The sequence below is a fragment of the Bombyx mandarina genome, chromosome 07 (assembly GCF_030267445.1).
Source record: "Bombyx mandarina strain Sakado chromosome 07, ASM3026744v2".
NCBI classification, from domain to species: Eukaryota; Metazoa; Arthropoda; class Insecta; order Lepidoptera; family Bombycidae; genus Bombyx; species Bombyx mandarina.
The window spans coordinates 9738144-9746889 of NC_143214.1; the positions used below are offsets into that span (position 1 = coordinate 9738144).

General features: G+C 37.7%; 1 non-coding gene across 1 annotated transcript; it reads right to left on the reverse strand.

The window, feature by feature from the left end:
* Positions 1 to 5262: 5262 nt before the first annotated feature.
* TRNAA-CGC (transfer RNA alanine (anticodon CGC)) lies at positions 5263 to 5334 on the reverse strand. Its single transcript has one exon. It is a non-coding gene; the product is annotated as a tRNA-Ala (tRNA).
* Positions 5335 to 8746: the final 3412 nt, after the last annotated feature.

Sequence of the window (8746 nt, forward strand, 5' to 3'; positions counted from 1 at the left end):
TATTACTTTTACAAAATAATGTCGATGTTTCACATCTGCCAGGCGTCCCGTGACGGCATACTTTTTTTTTTAATCCACCTCCATCTATATCTGAATCATGCAATTCGAATTGTCACAGGGCAGAGGAAACAAATCGTTCATCTCGCTTGAATCGATTACGGAACGTACACAAACGAACTCGGCAATCCGAGGTATTGGATTTGTATCGATTTTGAATTTAAAATGCAGCCGCTGTTACGATATTGCTATTTTAGTGACGTAGGCGTTCGTACTGATATTTTACTAGTAGAAATCTAGTTTAAAAACAAGAAAAGCACGCTTTGATTACAGATAAAATTAAAACTATTTTTTTTATTGCCCTTGTAGCCGGACGAGCATACGGCCCACGTGATGGTGAGTGACGGTGAGTTTATTACTGGTGGTAGGATCTCTTGTGAGTCCGCGCGGGTAGGTACCACCACCCTGCCTAGCAATGCGTTTCGGTTTGAAGGGCGGAGCAGCCGTTGTAACTATATTGAGACCTTAGAGCTTATATCTCAAGGTCGGTGACGCATTTACGTTGTAGATGTCTATAGGCTCCACTAACCATTTAACACCAGGTAGGCTGTGAGCTCGCAAACACTTTTTTTTTTACCATCTAAGAAAAAAAAAAGAGAGTTTGCCATTGCTCATGGACTTCAGCAATGGCAGGGGCAGAGCCAAGCCACTGCCTACCGTATATGAGTGACCGTACCGTATACCGTATAAGAACTAAAATGAGTTTTTACTTTTTTCAGCCTGGGAGCGGGAGTGATACGCGTGCCAATTTTCAGTTTAATCAGACAACTCGAAGTTAGTGAAAATTATTTTGAAATATTCGGTTATATAGATTGAAACGGGTTCAGCTAATAAAAGCAAGAAAAATATCTTGTTAGTATGCTATTAGTATGTTAGTAGTATGTTATTAGTTGTTTTTTCACCTACCCATTTGGTGGTAAGCCCGCCTATCCAAGAGAGCACTGACCTGAAAAGGGTCTGGCAAAAGGAAGACAGGCCGTCCCAGAATATCTTGGCGTTGCTCGGTGGAGCAAGAGCTGGGCGCCTTGGGCATGACGTAGGAGGAGTTAAAACAAACTGCCCAAGACCAATGTAAACGGAAGGATTTGATTCGAGCCCTACACCCCGAGGGTAATAGGAAAGAAAGATGAAATTCGGTGGTAGCCTAAGGGGCTATTCCAGCTTCTCGCAAACGGGACGACATCGCTTGATACGAGATAATGGTGGCCCACACGGGCTACCACTACTCTGCCTATTTCTACCGTGAAGCAGTAATGCGTTTCGCTTTAATTTTGGGACATATGACACGCGGTCATGTGGCCCCAAACTGGGATACCATGTAGTAGGGGAACTATATACTGATATACATACATACTTACATATGTATATATTTTCAATATACATTTAAAGATAATAAGCACACAGATAAAGAGCAAAGCTCTTATTCAATGTGCGAATCGAACCCACTTTATTTGGCCCGGAATATTATTACAGTATTAGAAGTGCAAAAGTGAACTTATTAATTACCGATTACCCTTAAAATTTGCATACGCAATTACAAATAAGGTCATAGAAAACCTTACCATCCAGTAAAATAATATATACATACATTACGCTACATATTTGTGAGCGAAGTTGCAAGTAAAATCGCTCAAAATACCTTGCAGAGTTTGTATCCATAAAATTTTCTGACATAAATTCAATAGCTAAGATTTCAAAACGACTTCCCAAAAACCTGCCAAAAATAAAAACAAATTAACCTGACCTCGCTGTCGGTAAATTTCCTCTCGGAGTAGCCATCTCCCGTATATTGAGAATTCAGGTAATGCGAGACTTGTTGTCACGTAGTTGGTAACTTGCTCGTTACGGGTCCGTGCTAACCTTGTACGGTCTACTGCAATGTTTTCATTTCTGTGTAGCATAGGGACGGAATTGGAAATGTAATGGGTACCAGTGGAAGAATGAAAGGAAGTTAGTGTTTGATTAAATTTATAATTGAGAAAGAAAGGATGAATGCAGAAGAAATTGTAGGGGATAAAAACCCTAGAAATAACTAAGAGACAATTATTTCGGAATCTGGGCCAGGGCGAATGAATTTCGTCTCGTCCGATGTCCAGATGCCGGTTATTGAGCGACAAGGGTTTTTACAGGATTCAACTCTGTCCGACAATTTCGTTCAGACCTAAAAAATATATGGGATACCTTATCGGTCCTCTGTTTGTACTGGATCTTTTTGTTAGACGATGTAGGTAGTTATTCCTTCATCATATAAATACCTCTATCCGATTTACAATTTCATTGCGTCATAAGTACAACTTTTCACTGATTAGGCGATGGATGCTTTAAAGCAACAATTTATACGTTTAACGCTTAGACGAGTTATCAACAAGTGCTTTTCTTATGACACTTTGAGTATCTAAACATGCTAGTGAAAATCAGATTTCAACCTCATTTGGTAAGTGAAAGCAACATTCAGACTGGCAGGTATAGCATTAACAGTATAAGGTGAACACGACTTGGAAACTGACAAGTCATGAAAAATCCATTAAGCGCTATAGCTATACCTAAAGTACATTAAAATCACTACGACTGAGCATCTCAAGATCCCATTTGTGCAGATATCTCGAAACAAAAACTTTAAGACCTTCATAAAATATTTTAGTTCCTTATTCATATTCTAAATACGTTCTTTCTGGCAAAGTTACTCTCGCTCCGGAACCGAATTGGTAAAATAAAGGGTTAACCTCCTACCGTAAACTTTAAGATCACATCAACACACGAAATTGCTATCTATTTTATCTAGAAATATCCTTATATATAGAACAATAGCGTAGAAGGGAGTAAATACTACTTTATCTTAAGTACATAGTATCATTAAGCAGAATTTATTAAATCAGCTGTGAATCGTCTAGTTTTATTTTCGGTTGGGAGAAAATTGCCTGATTTTCAATCCTTTTTATGGGCTGGGGACCGAGCCTCTTAGCGGGCGCGCTGTATATGTGGTACTCGGTGGCCGAAGAGCTTAAAGGCCCACCCATTAACTGATTCCCCTGCACTCTTGCTCGACGCCCAATCCTCACTCGAGATAGAACCCGGGCAAAGTAGGGGACCTATCTCGCAGCTGGCTCCAATGATGCCTGGCCCGCGGATTTGTCGAGACAATAGTCGGTCATCACGGTACGGTAGCTTTTCAGGCCACAATAGGCGTTGCAGCTTGTTTCGTAATATTCCGCTGGACTTGAACCAGCCTGCCAGGTCGGAACCAGTTGCTTTTCTGCAGGCAGCGCGGCGCGTGGCGGTGGCGAAACTCAGGTCACCCCGTAACCTTCAGTAGGGTGAGGCCGCTTTCTACACTACTTTCAATACAGCTAAATGACAAAATAATCTTTTTTATTATTACAATAGATGAGCTCTCTAGAGAATCTCATATGATATCGAAGTCTCGGTTTTATTGTATAACGGGATATATTGTATCAATTGAGTTCTTAAGTCGAGTTCAACTGGTTGTAGTGGGCAAAGTCGATGGCTAAAACCGACCAGTTGGGCCATCAGATCTACCAGTCTAAAGTAGAATAATAAATTCCGGTTTTCGCAAGTCGAAGTCGAAGATATATGTAGAACTATTTTAATGGCTTAATCTGTTTGACTACAAAAACTGTGAAGCATTAGAAACTTCCGTAAAATTAGTTTTAAGTTATTAAGGTATTCGCCATTTATTTATCGTTGAGCTGGTTTGGTTGTTTTTTGGGTTTTTAATGTTTAATTGTGTATACAAACAAACGAATTTATGTATGTACATACATAAGCCGATATCTGGTTCCCATAGGGAATCTTAGTGCTTGACTTGAAAAAAGTGCAAATTATGATTTGGTAGTGATTTTTTCAACTCAAATCAGGGGCAGTTTTGGTATTTCTGTATTTCTATGTTCTGTCTTTTTGTGTATGTACGATATAAATATTTTGTGTACAGGCAAAAACAACTCGAACAATTTTTTGTTTGTCCTCGTTTTCGGCGAACTAGTACAGTGTGATCGCATCTTTATGCAATAACAAAATTTCATTATGTTTTATTTGACTTTGCGGCGTGGCCACACGTCGCAATATTACTATGGCGACAATGTTTACATCATTAACCCTATTATTGCTCTCTATCTTTTATATAATCTTTTATGCGATTATTGGCGTTTATTGGCAATAGACCGTATATTAACGTATTTAACGTGATTTTAACAGATTCAATATCCTGTTTATTTCTTCGAAGGATATTAAGGCTGTGGTGATGTGGTATAGATAGCTGTTATATCGGATTTCAGGGGCAATGAAACGACCGTACGTAATAGCAGCTGGTTTATATCTGGCAATAGCACTATCTCTTTCCGTAGGTTTCGTAAAGGGGACTAAGAAATTTACCGGAGATTGGGCAGCAGCGTTTTTTTATTACTATTTCAGCAAGTAGCATTCATAGGACGTATCATAGACCTGCATATTACAACTATAGGTACAGCCTTGCACCGGAATTTGAAGAGTAGGATATTGGTTACAAAATATATGGTATAACCATGATTCCTTGTCTCAATTCACATCAAGCATTCACGCAGCATTCACGTCGTGATACTTATGGAGACTTGTAACCAGTTAACTCCTAATGGGCGCCGTGAGCTGTTGTTACTACTGGCCATCTTTTTAGTTTTTACCCGAATCCTCAATTTCTAAGCCTTGTTTATATATTGGATGCTGGTGTTAGGGCTGACTTAAATTAAAACGGATAAGACTGTCTTAACTATTTCTGGTGTGACGTAATGAGCATGACGTGTGAAAATCAACAAACTAGCTCTGTAATCTATATAATTATTTTGGAAACTAATAACATTTTCATTTAAATATGTGCAAATAAACACCTCTTTAGTTTTAAAAACATTTTTCTTAAACAAATTCACTCACCTGTCATTCAATGAAGAGAATGATTGTAACGCTACGTAATATTATGTAATATTTTTTTTAAAGTTTAAAATATTAATTTAAACAGAGATTTGAAAAAGGGTTTTAAATATTGTTTTCACGTTTATATTACAGAAAACCCAATAAAGTATTTCATTGTCCAGAGTATTTGATATTATTTAAATTTGATTTCTCTTTATTTTTAATTTTTGAAGTATGATTGTAGATCGTTTTAGCTAATTTATTATTTCGTAATGTTGAACAAAATAAGAACAAAAAACGATACTTTGGAGGTGCTGGGATTTGAACCCAGGACTTTCAGCATGCGAAGCAGACACTCTACCACTGAGTTACACCCCCGTCGCAATTCTGCGCGAAATTATTATTTAGTTTGATAAATGATGATGAAATCGTCTGTACCCTAATGAAAAGTAACCTATTTCAGATGATGTTTCTACTAACAGTATGCAAGTACGAATTATTCTAAGTAAATTACGTAGCTAGCACGTGCTCACAAAATACTTTCATGCTTACAGAGGACTACATATGTTATACAAATCAAGTTGTAGCTACTGACAGGGCGTTGTAACTATACTTGAGACTTTAGAACTTATATCTCAAGGTGAGTGGCGCATTTACGTCTTAGATGTCTATGGGCTCCAGTGACCACTAAAAACCAGGTGGGTCGTGAGCTCGTCCACCGATCTAAGCAATAATAAATACATCATCCGTATTTTCCCCCTCGATACTAAGGTACGAGTGTTCTCTTGCTTCCTTATCTGAAACTAGACGGTTATATTAATTTTCTAACAAAGCAACTTTTGCTGTGTCAATCTCTTTAGTGTTTTTATTTCGTCTTACACATTCATTCAATTCATATCTTATCTGAGTCTCAAGAAATGGCGAAAAAAAAAGATATGTGGTGTCGTGGGACACCGGATAGGAACGAAGTTCAATAATATAAAAATATTAATTTTAAGTTCTATTCGAGGTATAAAGAAAATAATTAATCGGGTATACATTTTTTATTGATAACAATAAAAATAATCGCAAGGATCAACCACTAGGCTGTGCACTGAAGCAGCCTCGCCCTGAGGGAACCGCCTGCGTGATCACGATATCCCCGTCGCTAAGTAAGTATGATTTAGCAATGGAAATACGAGAACTTCTATCAACTGTGTAACATCTCGTCACCGCGATTCAGGATTTGTTGAATTTACGTGCAGCGACATCTGTTGATAACAAACTAAATAAATAAAAAATTACGTTACGGACGTTTTTTCCCGGTTAGGGTACCCCCCTCAGCATCGTATACCTCATCATCGTAAGGAACTTCGTTCCAAAAAAGAGATTTCTTAGTATTCTTAGAAGGTTCATTGAGTCTTACAACAATTAATATGTCACGAAAAATCCACGGTTGTGGTATGTATATGAGAAACATCATCTAGTTAATCAAATTAATCAATCCGTGCACGCAAGAAACTGAATTTCTACGAAGCGCCTTTCATTTATAATAAGCTATGGAAAGTAACTGTCATCCAAACATTATTAATTTTATGTGAAGTAGAAATACAAATAACCATCCTATAAGATGTCATGGCATTTTACGATGGTTCCCCTTTAACACGAAAAGAAAAAATTCCCAATAACACTCTTTTAACACGGTTCTTCTACGATACTTTAACGAGATTTTTATTTGTAAATGATTTAAAAAATTACATTATGCACTATGAATGGGAATAGCCGAAAATTTACTGCTTATTTTTTTTCTATAATAGTTAACAGCACATACAGGCATATCATTCAGATAAATTACTTGTCGGGTTATGACTCAGACATCTGGAATGTATCCGAGGTATAGCACATATGAATTTATTACTAATTAAATAATCACTGATCGTAACCCAGTAATTTAAATAAACTGTGAAAATGGAGACTGAACTAATTAAATGACAATCGTGAATGATAATGGTCACATAGGGTAGTACTATCTGTCACGGACAGAGTTTCGTGCACCCAACGCAATAGGGACAGTACTGATCGTCAAAGGCAACGTTCCACATCCAATAAATACTGTGCAGTACTGACTGTCGAAAAACAGTTGTCCGTACACCAAGACGCTTTTTTTTCCTACCTAAGCTGATAGCCTTGAGAGGCAATTTCAGCGTAACCTTAACTAGTAGGTGAGCTCACGGTGCTCAAACTTGACGACGTTGCTAACACGAACCCTAGCAAGAGCCGTGCTTCGCAGAATCTACCACCGAATCGGAAACGCGACATACTGACAAGATCCGGCGAGAGACTCAGTGGGCTGTGTCTGTGGGCTGTGTCTTATCTCCCGGGAATCGTGCTGCGTTTCGTTTAGCTACCAAACTAATGACCGTCTCCGATATACTCTTCTTTTTGTGCTGGATTTTCGTCTCATATAGCACGGTTTTGCATAGCGCGGGACTTGGTTGGAACGTATCTACCGTGCTAGGAGTCTTACCTGTACACACAACAAGCATCCACTCTTGATTGAATATCGTTGATTACATATCTAAAAATAACTGGCAGTCAACACTAGACTCAAGACTACATATTTTTTTATATGCACCGGCGTAATAAATAAATAAAATACTACAAATATATACAAATAATCTTATACCTTTAAACGAGCAATTCTTGTATATTAATATATATGTATATAATCTGAATCTCGGAAACGGCTTCAACGATTTTCATAAAATTTTGTATACAGGGGATTTCGGGGGCGATAAATCGATCTAGCTACGATTTATTTTCAGAAAATGTTGTTTTATTCGTGTCTTCAATAATCAACTCTTCCCGACATCTATTGGCGAATAATAATACTATTTTTCTTAATTGAGGGCAATTAACCGCTTTAAAGACACAACAAGATGGCGTAATCAAAAAAAAAACCGAGCAAAGCTCGGTCATCATCTAATATATTATTATGTACTATTTACGAACTAACAATTAATTTCGTATTTTTTATTGCTAAATTAAGAAAATATTATGTTGTTACCAGTCTGTGATGCGTGTGCCAATTTTCAAATTAATCGCAACTCTTGAAGTCGATCAAAATGCCGTTCAGAGTTCAAAGATTCCTTCAGATACAACAAAAACGTACGTAGGTAAGTATCGACATAATGAAGACGTGTTAAAAAAAAAAAAAAATGCGTAACGGTTTATTGAACATATCCGAACGTGGCGTAACTGCTGAACCGATATAAGAGGCTTACACCTTTAGACATAACAGTTATTGTCAGTGACACAAACGATCTCGCACGATCCCCGGATAGCCTCTTTGCAGCTTAACTTAGCTTATATTTTCGATCCGGGCCGTTTAAGTTACGAGGAATAAGCGAGAGAACCATATTTTCTTTTACAGCGCTTGGTTCTTTTATTTTTTATTGCTTAGATGAGTGGACGAGCTCACAGCCCACCTGGTGTTAAGTGGTTACTGGTGCCCATAGACATCTACAACGTAAATGCGCCACGCACCTTGAGATATAAGTTCTAAGGTCACAATACGAAACGCATTACTGCTTCACGGCTGAAATAAGCAGGGAGGTGGTCCGGACTCACAAGAGGTCCTACCACCAGTAATTACGCAAATTATAATTTTGCGAGTTTGATTTTTATTACACGATGTTATTCCTTCATCGTGGAAGTCAATCGTGAACATTTGTTAAGTACGTATTTCATTAGAAAAAATTGTGTTATGAAAGCATGATAACAATAATGCTAAATGTCAAAATGTTAATCA